We start from the raw sequence: 15506 nt of genomic DNA on the forward strand, positions 1-15506 counted from the left end.
GGGAATGTTTGATCTACAGCAGGACCAGATGGCATTTTGGTCTTTTGTGTTATAATTGAGAGAAATGTGTACATACGTACCAGGTACTATTGCGCCTTTGGTCTGAGTGCATTTTGTAATTAAAGCAGAATAATCCAATCAAGATTTTGCTTGACTAGTCCTGTGACTATAAAAGGTAAAAAAAGACTGCAGGGCTTTAGCTGCTTTGAGAATTAGGAAGCAGGTGACTGAAGTCCTGAGTTTAGCATAGCTCTGCTGCTGACTGGTTTTCTTAAACCTGCAGAGAAAGAAAGGGGATTTCTTCACTTATGGGAACTTCTGCCCTTTATGTAAATAAAACATGAGCCACAACCAGGATGTGAACGGAAACCAAATGTTTTTCTATTTTAATTTATCCTAGGCCCTGAATAGATGCAATATGCCCTGTATTCAAGGGGGAGGCTTGCAGACCTAAACTCTTTTCCTCCACTTCTGCCTGTAAAATGCAGCTGAACCGCCTGAGGGGGAGAATACTCTCTTCCCCTTCCTTCCAGCACACTGGCAGCTACCAAATCCCTCTGTGGTCCATCACCTGTTGCAGAAGGAAATTTTTCTTCTTATATGGCGTCTTACCAAACCAGAAGCTGTTAGTAATGTGTGTCACCTTACCCAGCTGCTTTGGCACCTAAAGACCACTTTGGGTCACAGGGCTGGTGAGAACAGATGAGCATTGTCCCTGTTTGGCAAATGGCCTCCCTTTGAACCTGTCTTCTTTTACTCCTCCTGGAGTGTCCTGAGCCAGCTGCTGGGGAAGGGATATTCCCTTCCTTCCACCTTCTGTCCCAGAGAATGGAGCAAGCTCTGCAGCTGCTCAGAGACCTTGGCACCACTCAAGGTTTTATGCTAACACAGGTCTGTCTCTGCTTGGGCACGGCAACTTTGATTTTAAGAGCTCTAAGGCTCTGAACTTCAGGCTCATCACAAGCAAGGCTTCCACATACCTCATAATGAATTTGTACCATGTGGAGTAGCTTATATCTTCTAGGAAGGCAAGCTTTTGCTCCGTCAAGGGTTTGACCACTAGTCAAACTGGTTTGTGAACAAGAGGGGAAGTTACAGAAGCAGGTGGTGCCCCCAGCACCTGCTCTGCTTTTGGCCCCTGGGCAGCTAACACAGATGTGGAAGGAAAAGGTGCTGTTTTGACATAAGTCCTAGGCAGGGGTTGGGGATGCACTTGTCCAAAGGCACCACATCTTCAAATATAAATTTCTGCTTTCCCACTGAAATCTTTGCTACTTGTGGAAACGCAAATGTTTGCTTGCCCCAAAATGTATGACTGCTTGAACTTACTCTGAACTAGAAGGAGTGTTCAGAATCTCCAGTCCTCTTTCTCTCTAGGCGATTCCCAACTTACAACTTTGTGGAAAAATATGTCACCTTGGGATGTACAAGCTAATGCTCGTTAAGCCAATATAGGTCCTAAAAGCCATATAGTGCTGTTCTTCATCCTGCTGAGTTAATCACGCTGAGAAGCAGAATAGACACACCTCAGTGTGTGCTGCCATTTGGCTATACCACTTCAGGATCTGAAATAGTAGCAACGCCTACTCAGGAATTCATTTTGCCTTATAAAATGTACTCTTAATTCCATGCTTAAGAGGAAGAAAGAGATCCTATATAAGCTTAATCACTGCTTCTTATCTTATTTGTGCTCTTACTTGTTTAAGATTTCAGCTATTTAATTGAGACCCTGAAGACCAAATGCGGAAGGTGACTTTTTACAGCTCTGGAGCAGGTCAGTATCATCACACAACTGCACTCTGCATTGCATGGGGTGTGCTGTGCAACTCCAGTCTACAGCCAGGATGGGCTTCTTCCGTACAAGGACTGTGATGAGTAGAGGGGGTGATAAAAACACTGCTGATAATGGTGGCAGAGCAAGGACTGGTGGTGACACTCCCAAATCTTCAAGAGTTAGATTGAAAGAATCTCTTCATATTCTCTGTATCTGGCACTTCTCATAGGTCTAAAGCAAATTGGCGGTTTTTATTCTAAGAGATACACACCATTTCTTTGACTCCTTACTCTGGAGACTGGGTAGCTCACTCCTCCTATTGTAGGCACTGAATTTTCTGACATGAATGGCCTTCATTAGTGTCTCAGAAAATAGCAATTTTTAAATGGTCATCCCAAATGTTTGACATCAGTTAGTATTTATGCTTTAGTCAATTTAGGAGCTAAAGACCCTTAAGTATCTGGTGATGCTGTTTGTTTATACTGTTTGGCATGTGATCCTGCTTTAATGCTGTAATGCAGAAAGAGGAGGAAGTACAAGCAATTTTCTCTTTATTAAAAATACATAAATGTGCAGTTGAGACTATATTTATTAAATAGGGGAGATATGCATATGCTTAGAGCTGTATGAGCTTTCAAATATGGGACACTTTCCAGTGAAGAATGTTGCTTTCCACTGTAGTTAATCACCTTTGCAACATTTCTATATTGCTATTTCAGTGTGGTTCTTTACCTTAGTATTTTGAGAATGAGAATAAAAGTATTTTCACATTTCACTGAAGGATCTTTGAAGTGCTTTTCACAAACTAATGAAATAATTCTTGCTTCTGAAGAATTACTGAAATGGGTCAGAATTAACCCCAAATAGCACTGATCAAGAGCTGATGAAAGTTCCCAAAAGGCCATTTCAGAAAGAGAAAAGGGAATTTAACACTTTACCTCTTAACCAAGTTTCCAGATTTGTTGAGTGAGTTAATAATGTTCTGACAAAGTAGGGAAACTGAGGAAGTGCTACCTGGTTTCCACCATGTGAAGCTGTCCCAGAAATGGTTGTGCATATCGTGACATTGCTCTGTCTGCCCAAGTCAAAGCCAGCACATGAAGGGACTGTCAGAGCCGATAGGCAGCCCAGTAGCTTGTATAAAATAGGACTGATTCCCTCTGCTACATAATCCCATCTCCATCAGTAGAGTACTTTTGGGTAAATATTGCTAGGGGCAACAAGCTATGTTAAAGGCTGAACTGAGGTGACCATCTGCTCTATCAGCTTGCATTGCAGTTACTGCAGAGCTTATCTGTGATCTTGTTTCTGTTGTCAGACCACTCATCTGATACCACAGCTCTTCCTACTGCTTCTTTTTCTCCAGCAGCTTCTTTGCAGTCTCCTGTCCTTTCCATGCTTTATCTCCACTGTAAGCCGATGCTGTAGTGACAGGTACCCAAGCTCCCCTACCCCAAGTCTGAACCCCACCTTTGGCAATTGAACAAAAATGCTGTGTTAAATATTTGCTGATGAGCTGTACCTTCCATTGAAGCCCCCAACAGCTGCAGTTGTCAGTGCTTTGAAAAGCAGAAAACATTTTACACACTTGCCTTCAGGCACAAGTACAGCAGGAAGTATGAAATTACCGTTCACTGTGTTTGTTCTACCTTCCACACAACAGTACACAATAGGTTTTCATGGCTAAATTCGGCAAAAAGCTTCTCTGGTCAATCTCTATGCGTTTCGGTGAATGTAGACTAATACTTAATTTCACCTCATCCTTCACATAAATGTGTATACGTATAGTGAGAGTGTTTAGATGCACAAACATAGCTCATGCCATACAAGCATTGTAACTTCTACCAAGAGCCATCCCCTGTTTAGCTGCCCACTCACTGCCACTTTCTTGAGCAGATGAAATGCAGAGAATATCCAAAATAAAGCCCACATACATATGAAGAAGGTTAAGATCTAAGTTGGATGTTCTTGACCTTGCAAGGTGCATGTCTGTGTGCTTTGGTATGGCCTCAGTTAGATGTATCAGGGGATGAAAGACTAATTGATGAGCAGTCAGCTCAGAGAGGGAAGTTAGGCCTAGGTTTTTCAAACATGCTTTACATATGGTGTTTAAATAAGATTAAGGCAAACATACCATACTATTCTGCTTCATCTTTATCAAAGGGGAGTTATCACTTGGAGACCTTCTGGTTCCTTTGATAGGGTTTGGCTTCCAGTCTGTATGCACTCTATAATTGCTCAGGAGAGCAGTGTGTACCCTGCTGAGCCAAACCCATCCCATCCACTCCTGTTTCTCAGCTAAGGCATCAACCAAAAGTACTCGGACCCAGGCTGCAATGTTGATCCTAGACACCCTGTTCTGCTGCTCCATCTTTAGGCCACTGGATGTGTCTGCTATCTCCAGTCTCAGTCACATTGCAAATTGTTCAGGCCAGGCCTTGTGTTTTTGTTGTCACATTGATGTAAGCATGTCCCTAACCAGATCTGTAAGTGCTAAATTATCAGAGAGAGTAAGCATTAAAAAAAAGTTTCTTGAAATTTTCAAAGATAAGAGTAAACATCTCAGCTCTGTTCCACCAATAAAAAAGCTTGACCAAAATGTCCAAGAAGTACCTCTGTTGACCCTTTCCATCCAGGAAAGGGGATTTTCATCCAGGAAGGCATATCCCTGATGATGATGATTTGAGCATTCCAGCAACACCAGAGTGGAGCATGGCTTGTGGCACACTAGAAGCCTCCTCTGTGTGACTCCTCTTCAGGTGACACACTGGTGTCCACCTTAGCCAGGTACGGGCATTCTCTAGCAAAACAGCTTTTTAATGTCACTGGATGGTGAACTGGCTCTTCAGCAGGGCCTGATTGAAGTTAGCATGGTAATGATAATGATACTTTGGTTGACAAGTGTGATGACAAAGCACAGCTGTCCTTTGATCTTGCAGTAAGGGCAGCATGGCCCCCAGCAGTTTGCTTATGGAAGGGCTTTGTGCTGCATGACTGCTGAAAGTAGCACAAACCTCTCCAAACAACAGCACAGGCTACAGTTGTCCTGGCCACTGACCTCTGGGCATGCACCCAGCATGAAGCTTGTGGTGTTACACTATCCCAGCAAGGCTGCCTGCAACCTTATGGCTGCTGGCAAAGCCAGCAGTAAGCCTGGCCTGGACTGCTGTCATGTATGGTTCATTAAACCTTATTTCTCTGCTTTATCTTCTATTGCCCATCCTGTCCGTCCTCTCTGCCTCACTAGCTGCCTCCTGGCAAGGTCTTATTGCCTGTTAGGGCTAGAGTGTTCCTCTCAATTTCCTGTTTTGTATCTGGTGACTTAATCCTTGCCACTTGACAATTTTTTCTTGGCTGGGGCTTCACAGCATTGTTATCTCCAGCTCTTTGTTGTCACCTCCTTATGGCCACTCTCCCCCTCCTCAGGAATCCCTGTTCAGATCAGCTGTGTCCCCAGTCTGGGCACCCCCATCCAGTTACACAGCTTTTACTGCCATCTCCTCCCCATGTCCCAGACCTCTGCCTCCCTCCTAGCTTGCCACCATCTCACTAGACCAGCATTATTCTTGGCTCCTCTGGCATGTCTTCCTGAATGAGTTACCAACAACTCAAACCACTGCAGTCAGGGTGGATTTCTGGTCCCATTTTTCTTCTCATGTACCCCCCTTTTTTCATCTCTCCCTCGAAGATACATAACAAATGGGAGAAGCAGAGACATCTTTGACTTTGTCTTCTGCTCTTTCATATTTGCCTAGCCTTTATGTTTTACTACCTTCTCTCTGCCCCCTGAGGTCTCCCTCCTGGACTCGTGCTGGTGTTTCACATCACTCATCCTGCACCCAAGATGTTTTCTTCAGCTGACCTTCTCCCCATGCCAGTCTGTCTCACTAGCCCTTCAAAACCCAGCAAATTAAATCAGCTGTGTATCTATTTCACATATTTATGAGGGAGATACTAATCCCTGCATAGTGAAAGGGTCATATGTACAAAAGGGGAAATGAGGACACCAGCATTAAAGGGAGAAGTGGGGGAAGGGAAGACCGAGACTGAGACCAAGGGCAGGGCAGATGTCAAGGGGATGAGTTTACAGTGTTGAAAAAAAATACAGAAAACTGAAACAAGAACAGATCTGAGTATCATTGGCAAGCCATATTGATTGTTCTTTCCTTGCTAGTTCTATATTTAAAGCACTCTTTTCTGCTCCCTACACCTATGTCTTCAGGGCAGAGACCAAGTCCTCAACTGGCTCAGAAAAATATATAAAGAAATCTAAAAAACAGGAGACACCCCCTTTCTCTGCGTCTTCTATGAAAAGAAACATCTCTCCTTCCCTTTCGGGCCCAGCGGGAAAGCTGATCTGTCAGACTGATCCATTTGCCAAGACTGTCCTCCAAGGCCTCCTTGCCAATTGTCACTGTGCAAGCAGGAAAGCTCTTCCTGGCTTCCCCAGCACAGCTCATGCGCCACGAGGTCCCAGTGGGCAAAGGATTTGCACGTGATGCCGTGACCGTGGCCTCGCGAAACAGCCCAGTTTCCCATCTGCTGTGTGCCGTTACCTTCCCAGGACACAAAAGCATGTGAAATGTCTGCTGGATACAGAAACCTCTCAGGTTGCAGCCACAATAAAATACCCCTCCTTAAAGCAATAGAGAGAGATTGCGTTTTTTATTGCCCTGTAAAGGATTCTGCAATGAGTGAGCTGGAGATTTGACAGTTGCATCCCAGTCATATTTTAACACAATACAGACAGCAGATGCTTCAAGAAGATTATGTTTCTTCATGTGCACTGAGTCTCCAGGGAGATTATACACTCAGGGTCAAGGGCTTTACGGGGCTGGTTCTACAGCCCTGCAGGAGGATTTTTTTGTTACCAGAAAAAAATATCTGAAAAGCACAGGGCATTCTGCCAAGCCTTCTATATGGAGTCAGCAAGAAATGCTGCTCCCAAGAGATATTTTACCTACAGCTCTATCAGAGATAGTTTTTATTATAACAATAGCATTGATCAAATATCCCCATTGCTGCTCCACTGTGCAGCCCAAGTATTGGGGCTGAGCCTGAGCAGAGGAGCAGCAGTTACTCATTGAACTGTTAAAAGATTATTTCTGTGTGGGAAAACTGTCTGCTTCTGTAAAGGCAGGCAGAAATGGGCATTGTGTCACAGTATGGTGTTTTTGAAATGCAGATATCTTGGCCAAGGAAATCATTAGCTGACGAGCTCAGAAGACCATGCAAGGGAGACAATTATGTCCAAAGATGCAATGAAAGCTCTCATGGGGTTCTCACTGTACACACTGAGACAGAGATGTTTTAATGAGGTTTTACAAAGAAGCTCCCTCCTACTCCCAATCCTGCATGACTGTTAATTTATTTGCTTTGGATATTGAAGGTTTAAGACTGAGCAAGCCCTACTAGAATAAGAAGTGACATGAGATTTAGCAATCCAAACCTTGACACCGGCCCCTCTAAAATCCAGTCCTGAAGTATTTGTCAGTATCAGTACAACTCAGTTGCAGATACAGGCACTCCAGGGTGCAAGCTCATAGCCAGAGTGCTCAGTAGCCTCTGGGACCAGCCTGGCCCAGCACAGACAGGTGGTACTTACCCAGGTTCTGGCAGGTGCTGGAGCTGGACACTCCCAACAGGGAATGCCTGTGCAGCCCAGCCCCTTGCAAGACAAAAGCATGCACCAGCACAGACATGGCCTTCCTACAACTGGTTCCTGAAAAAAAAGGAAAAGGTAGTATCCTTAGTCTGGACTAATTTCTTTGTTATTCTGTGTCTCATGCTTTCAGGTGTGTTAAATGCTACTAAATCACAGAGGGAATATTTTATGCTCCCTAAATGGTGAAATCATTAACATTAGATAAGAACCAAAGGGAACATGGACCTCAGTTATTACTAAATTCTGCCTCAGACAAAGCTGCTTCAAATTTCCATGTTTTAGTAAGGAAAGGCCATTAACCAAGGAAACCAGGATTTACCTCAAGTGCTGAAATCTGCACAGGAGAAAGGAACTGGTTTTAGCAAGTGCTCTCCAAAACCTGCAGAGCCATATAGGGCACCAGTTTGGCTTTGCAGTGCTGCTGGCCTAAAAAGATGAACTGCCCCACTATGTTCCCCCCATCCTCATGCACAGAGGTTAATGGTGCTAGAAATAGTAAATGTCAGGAAGTGTTTCTGAGGTGGAATGTACATTATAAATTTCATTGTACCAAGTCATCAGTCTTCCCACCTTGGTGTATAAGAAGAAAGTCTTTCTCTTCTTGGATTCACTCAATATCCACACTTTTGTGGCTGAATTGGTGTCAGTAATTTCCTTTTTTCTTCAAGTTTTGAACCGGCAGAAGGAGGAATGGAGGCACTTGTAAGCAGAGGAAATTAGCAGTGGGGAGGAAAGACTGTGAGAATTCCTGCCCATACCAACCTATTTTTCTTCCATTTAACTTAAAATACATAGTTTTGATATTATGTGTTTATTTCGATTGTTGACAGACTGCACAAAAAAAGCCAGTGTGTTACTCTAGGCATTTTTGGCAGATAGAAAGGCAAACTATCCAGTAAGGATCAGCAGCTAACCCACAGCAAAGCTTAATCTCCAGCCAAAAGCTTAATCTAACAGAAACCAAACATCTGCCCTTCTTGGGTATGCCGGGATGGAGACAGAAGTCTTGGTTTCTGGATGGTTCCAGATTTGTTCTTCATCTTCTGACTCTTCTCAGATGGCAAAGCAGGGCCTGGGCGCTCGCTCTGGGGTTTAGGTAAAAGACTGTGGTGTAGGATGGCAGAATTACAGCTACAAAACCTCAGAGCGAACCACACATAGGTCTAGTACAATTAAAAGTATCCCTCTCTTGCCCTGTAAAACATTCTGCTTTTTCTGGATTTTCTCTCCCAATGTCTCTTTTCATACACAGCATATTGAAACCATTAGCCCTGGAATAAGAGGGTGAATGCTGCTTTTTTTTCCACTCTATCTCATTTCTGACCTCTGCTGCTTTTTACTATTCTAGTCCTGGTTTATAACTGGAAATTGAAAGCTCAAGGTTTTCTTCACATCTGACATTCATTCATTCTCCCAGCTTCTTTTTGTCCCAGTGAGATTAAAGGCAGAGAGAAAGAAACAATCAAAACTGTGTGTTTATGATCCGTGTTTCTAATACCCAAACCTTTGCTTCTGTTTTTAGCCTGATTTACTGTAACTTTATTCACTTCACTGACCTCATTATGAATTCTCATCAATGTAAGAAGGAAGTCGGTGATAGATTTAAATACGGACATATTTTAAACATAACACTGAGAGTTAAGACAAGTCATCTTGCTCATCTTCCCATTCCCCAGCTGTGATGACTTGTCTATATTCCTGATCTTATCACTCAAGCCTAGATATCTGAAAAGTGACCATAGATTTAGAGTGACCTAAGTTTTACCAGTCTGGGACATTTCTCTCCCGATTCTCTTCATATGGCTCCAGTTAGAAGTATGTCAGCTGTGCACCCCTGAGGAGGAAAGTATTTCAAGCTGGAAGCCCTAAAATGAAGCCAGCTCAAATCAGAGGCTTTAAAAAATCATTTGGCCTTTGTATATGACTTGGCAAGTTCCCACTGCGAGGTCAGGGAAACACGCAGCTCCCAGTGGGAGCCGAATGAGAGCCAGTTGAATCAAACTTTTGGTACCATACGGCTGTTGAGTCACACAGCCCAGGATACACCTGTCCCTACTGCTGCCATGACAGCACAGCTGATGAAAGTCAGGATATCTCCATCTTCTGTCAGCTCAGTGGCACCTCTCCTTATGGTGCATTTTATTTTGCAAGGCTGAGAGTGTTCTCATTTCATACCCTTTCCCTCTTTGGTGTGAAAACTGAGGTCCAGGAAAATATTCCTTCAGTGGCTGAACTGGATTGGACTCTGATGCTTCATACAGATTTATAAGCCTCTATCCTAAAGACCACTGAAACAAAAATTTAGTTATTAGACAATTAATAGGACCCAGGCTCAGCAAAACAGCTAATCATGCATTCAGCTTCTTGCTGTACAAATGTCCTATTTTACTTCAATTAAGTATAGGCTTAATGTGCTGCATAGTTAATTTAATACAATTTGCTGCAGTGATTTATTTAAAAAATAGCTATGGCTCTGTAAAATCAATTTGTCATGGGCAGACAGTGTAGGGTGAGGATGATGTGATCATAGCTATAGCACTGTACCCAAACACTGAGTGACAAACATGCTTGCCTGGAATAGTCTCTATAGTAATTGAGTTTGCAGTGCTGGAGTACTGGGGTGATATTTGCATATATTATTGCTCTGTGCTCATCCCAGTAAAATGGATAAGAAGTGTCATGCTTAAAGGTAGAAAAATAATCACCACAGAATTAACCTGATTTCTTCTTTCCTCTGTGGTTAAATCTTCTGTAATTATCCACTATAAGACGTCTTCTATCTGTTCTCCAGCACTGCTAAGACACAGGACACTGGGTCTCTGTTTTGATCTTGTTTGAGACTGCTGAGTTCTTTGTAGGTGTGTGTGAGCATGAGTAACATCCAATTGCAGGGCATGAAGATGTCTCATTCTTTCACAGGCAAGCAGAAAACTGTAAGGCACAAATACTGCGGCAGTGGAGACATTCTTCTGCTTTCTCTGCCCAGGTTTGGTGGTGTGTTCTATCTTCCAGGCCACTCGGCCACCTTTGGAAACACTTCAAAAACATCTTCTAGAGGAGAATGATGAGAATGTCTGGAGCAGTTTCCTTTGTAGTTCCAGCCATAGGGATCTCATTCATGGCTTTAAATGTAAGTAAAATGAAAACCGCGCAAAAGCCAAAGGTCCCAGACCGAAACAATTAAAGGAATTATATGTTCCAGGCTTTGTTTGCTTTCTGGTTTCTGTGTCTGTTGTTTGAAATAAGAGCTGCTTGGGTTGACATCAGCTACTGGGTTATCAGAGCAATCTGTAACATCATGTTAATCTGTAACATCACAAGTGAAGACTCCTTTTCTCCCATTTCTGGCAACGGCACAGAGATGAGTGTCTGAGATCTGTTCTTCTCTCCTGGTGTTGTCTGAGCAGAAAAGCTCATCTCTTACAGTTGAGTCCACTGGTTCCTGTTGTCTCTTTTCTCCACTGAAGAACTCTACAGATGGAGCGAGGGCTGTTCCTGAAAGCAAGAGATGTCCTACCCTAATTGCTAAAACCAGGCACCATCAGTGCTAATTTCATGGTGTCTGACTCTGAGTGTGATGAAAAGGGGTACACAGTGCACTTTCACTACTGGTCACTGTGAAAAATCACTACTTTGATTTTTCTAGTCTAATTGCAGCTTCTCAATAGAGGCTGGATGCTGTGAAGGGTCACAATGCTCCTAAAGGCCCCCTGCTGTGATATTTGTCACTTCTTTGTCTATCTCAGCATCTCAGGGAAAGCTGCAGGAAAATCTGTCTTAAGAGTGGCAAGGCCTGGTGATTGCAGACATTACTACTGGGACAAACACGGCAACTTCAGTAAACAGAATGTCAAGGCAAGGCAGTAAAAAAGGAGTGCTGGTAAGGCACAGGTGAAAGGCAGGAGCATGTCAGGTTTGTTTTATGTAGGGTAAATTTGGTTTAGCATGTACAGGCAGAGATCTGCTGTGTAACAACTTCACATAGACTATTATGCTGCTGCTGCATCAGTTCATGGCCTTCTCATCTTAACAGAAACTTAACAGCTCCAAAGACTTGAATGACTCCTCCTGTCCCTTTAACCAGAAAAAGCTAAATGAAGTAGGAAGCTGATCTTGGTGGGTAATCTTCTTAGATGAGTACAGGCTAAAAGTGGAATAATCCCTGAAGTCTCTGAATTGTTTGTTCTAGTTTGGGCAGAAAGCAAATGCAAATGAGTTTTTCAAAGCTGTAACATGCAGGTGGGGCTGCCCTTCTGCCTGCAGTGGCCAGTCTACTTTTTTCTGAAATAGTTTTGGAGGTTGTGGATAATTCTGGATTCACAGCAGCATGTGTGAATAGGCAGAAAACAGAGACATGCCTTCTGCCTGTTCTGAGAAAAAAAAAATCTTCCTTTTCCTGGTGTAAAGGTGTGTGGTCAGACAGGTCTTCACTAATACCTGAGGAGGATTCATTATTAATTTGGTTTAATCCTTCCTCAGCAGGAGGAAAAAGGTTAATTGCTTGGGGAGAAGATTTATCTGATCCACAGATGGTTCAGATGACTGGGGTGTAGTGGGAAGAATAAGTCAAAATGAAAAGATGGGTTACTTTTTCACAGGTCTGTTGTTCTTAATTTTTTATAGCCAATGGCAACACTGCTGAGCAGCTTCTAGAAAAATAGAATGGTGGTTTCCTTTCCCCCACCCTCTCCCTGGAGCAGATGCATCTGGCAAAATCTCAAGTTGAAGTAGCTTTGCTAAAACTGGGCTGGTGTGGACAGCATGAAAGTGTTTTCAACCAGGGTGCAGGCCTCCTTATGAGATCTGTTTTTTTTTTTTTTTTTTTTTTGTTTTTTTTTTTTTTTTTTTTTTTTTTTTTTTTTTGTGATGGAGAAACCTCAAAGGATTGGAAGTAAATCTCCAGCTCCTTTAGGGAGACAGACACAGACAGAATAATTCATTGGAGGTTCCTTTGTGTACTGTTATTAGCAACCTCTTGGGACTTTAATCCCAGGAAAGCATGCAAACCAGCATAACTGGTTTCAGTCTCCAGAGCTCACAGGTAATTTCTTTCTATTAAAGAATCTGGTAGGCATCAAGTAGGTAACCCCAAGGAATAAAAATATATTAGGCTAATTAGACACTAGTCAGCAAGCATAAGGTGGGGAATTGCTCTGAATATCTGAATTACCCTTGTGAATCTGAATCGTTGCTGTATTCTGCTGGAGTAGCTTCTTTTGGGGAGACATTTTCACAGGAGAAGGGGAACACTGCTAATTTTAAGGCAAGAGTTGATAGTTGGAAAATAGTAATAAACCTGAGGATTGTAGTCAGAATCAGTGAGCTGACACTGTGTTAGCAATTATGTGAATCATCTGAAATGTTGCAGAATGCAAACTATTATCTGAAAATGCTCACAAAAGACTGTCTTGGGCTTGAGGAAGAAACTTTTCTGTGGAATCTGTTCCAGAAAGGAAACATTTTACCATTATATTTTCAATTCTAGAATTATTAACTACTGAGTATTTATTTGGGTAAGAACTGATAAGTATGTGTCCTTCATGTGTCCTTCAAATCAGACTCTATCCCTTTCTGCTTGCCCCTTAGACAGCTAATCACCATTCCCTTTTTAATTTTAATTGGTGTGCTTGATGTTAGGTCCTTTTGATTCTGTGAGATCTTGTTTGTCATTGCTGTTATACTTCTGCCTTTCTGTGACTCTTCCTCCAGTGTTGCCAGTTTAAATGACCTTCTTATGTTAATGCGGTGAAACTCAGCTCTTATAAAGTAATAATCTCTTAGCTTTATTTATCCTTTCTTATTTTAAGTTCCAGAAGCAGCGAAAGGCTTAGATTAGCACAGTTCTCTGCTGTATCATGCCTGACACATGAGTCTATTGGACTGGCACTACTTCCTCTGTTTGCAGACTAAATGGGGAAAAACAAAGCCAAGATGGAAAACAGACACCCTGTTGTCAAGGGGCTTGACCAAGGTCACAGAGCACAGCAGTTTGCAGAGTGTCCTGATTCCCTAGTGACTACTGTCCTAGTCAAACATATGGAAGCTGTGCTGCTGCCTGCTGTGTTGCTGCTAGAGAATGTTGACAGTGACTAAGCTGGTTATCCTCTGAATATTCTCTCCCTTGAGTTACATGAAGAAGATGATGCACAATTATTTGACAGCAGGTTTAAAGGTATATCTGCATATCTGAGAAGCAGACCGGAGAACAGTCATGACACTTCTGAGAAATGAGATTTAAAGAACTTGCAGGAGAGGCACCTGGCTATATTGATTTTGCTCACAAATTTTCTAAAGTACTTGGCTGGTAAGATTTTCTTCCCTTGCCCAATGTTGCAAAAGAGTTCTCTGGTTTAAAACAGGTATTCTGTTTGTGTAGAAAGTGAAAAGGAAGCCTCTTGGTCTGCAGGTGAAGGGAAAACCCTGATGAGTTTGTGGGAGGAAAAAGCAATCATCAAGGCAATGCTCCCTTTTCCTCTGCTGGGAAGGAAGGGCTTCTGCTACCCCTGTGCTGAGGAAACTGTAGTTCATGACAAGTTATAGTATGGTCATGTTCTTCTTTTTACATTGAAACTAAACTGCAGCCACAGACATATTTTCCCTTTCCTTAGACAGCTCTTCTCAGATGTGACTCACATTTTTCAAGTCAACTTTTAAAGGCCGACTACACTAGGAGGAGCTCTTCCTCCGTGCCATCTCTCCCTGTTCAGCTACCTTTTCACTACAGCTCTGAGTTGCTTTTGTATGGGCTGATTACTCCCTGCCCAGCTTCTTAAATCCTCTGGACTTCTCTGAGCATGTAAGCTCCCTTCAAGGTATGAAAGGAACATTAATTCCCTGGCCCTTTTCGACACTACAGTTGTTGGGCATTATATGATAGCTTCTTGCTGCTTCTGCTGTTTCCAAAGTTCTGCTCATTTGGAAGAGTGGCTGAAGTGTTCTATAGTTTGCAGCTTTGTTGTGGCATTTGTTTTTCAGAACAGACAAAAGCCCAGCCATGCAGTTCCCAGTGCTCAGTTTCTCAGTTCTCAGATGTCCAAGGTAGTTTGGCCCATTTTTTTCTTCAGTTGGGTTATTTTTTAGTACTGTAAGGATTATGCAGGTAACTTATATATAGTAATAAGTTCAATACTTTCTAGTATAACCTAGAGTGAGTTGGAAAACTCACCTCATAGACATTAATGTCAGTCATGTTTGATGACTGCTTTTCCCTGTTACATTCAGAAATTCAGGAATAGTGTGGCCAGCAGGACTGGGGAAATTATTCTTCACTATTTGGCATTGGTGAAACCACATCTCAAGTACTGGGTCCAGTTCTGAATCCCTCAATTCAGGAACTACTGGAGGGTGTCCAGAGAAGGGCAACAAAGCTGGTGAAGGTTCTTGAGTTCAGTGAGGAGCAGCTGAGGGACTTGGGGTTGTTTAGCCCGGCAGAAAGGAGGCTGGGGCCTTATCACTCTCCACAACTACCTGAAAAGAGGCTATAGCCAGGTGGGGTGTGGCACCCCCTCCCAGGTAACCAACAGGACAAGAGGATATAGAGAAGAGGTTGAGGTTGGATGTTAGGAGGAAATTCTTCACGGACAGAGCGACTGGCCATTGGAACGGGCTGCCCAGGGTGGTGGTGGAGTCACTGCCCCTGCAGTTGTTTAAGGAAAGACTGGATGTGGCACTCAGAGCCAGGGTGGGACAAGGTCGTGTTCAGTCATAGGTTGGACTCGATGACAACAGAGCTCTTTTCCAACCTGATTGATTCCATGATTCACATTATGGGGCATTTCTCTCACAGCTGGCAGCAGACCAGGTGTCCGTGAGCCCTAAATATGAAGACAAGGACGTAATTCCAATATTCTTTACTAACGACTTACCGCGTGCACGGCACTCTCCGTGCTAGAGACTTTCGGGTTTTGTAGACGCTTTTGTGCAGAGGACGGAAGGAATTCCTACATTACAGCACAAGAGCGCCGTGCAAGGCTCCTGCCTCCGGGGTGGCGCTCACGTTCACGGGCGGAAGGAACACTGAAGAGCCCCACGGGCCCTCAGTCTCCGCAAAGGAGAGCAGTGTCCTGC

The 15506-nt window shown here is 43.2% G+C and overlaps 1 long non-coding RNA gene across 1 annotated transcript; it reads right to left on the reverse strand.

The window, feature by feature from the left end:
• Position 1: 1 nt before the first annotated feature.
• LOC128789298 (uncharacterized) lies at positions 2-15394 on the reverse strand. The gene is made up of 3 exons (XR_008431378.1): positions 15305-15394; positions 7380-7496; positions 2-277 (listed from the first exon to the last, which is right to left on the reverse strand). It is a non-coding gene; the product is annotated as an uncharacterized LOC128789298 (long non-coding RNA).
• Between the last annotated feature and the right edge of the window lie 112 nt (positions 15395-15506).

The sequence above is a fragment of the Vidua chalybeata genome, chromosome 6, assembly GCF_026979565.1.
Source record: "Vidua chalybeata isolate OUT-0048 chromosome 6, bVidCha1 merged haplotype, whole genome shotgun sequence".
In the NCBI taxonomy this organism is placed as follows: domain Eukaryota; kingdom Metazoa; phylum Chordata; class Aves; order Passeriformes; family Viduidae; genus Vidua; species Vidua chalybeata.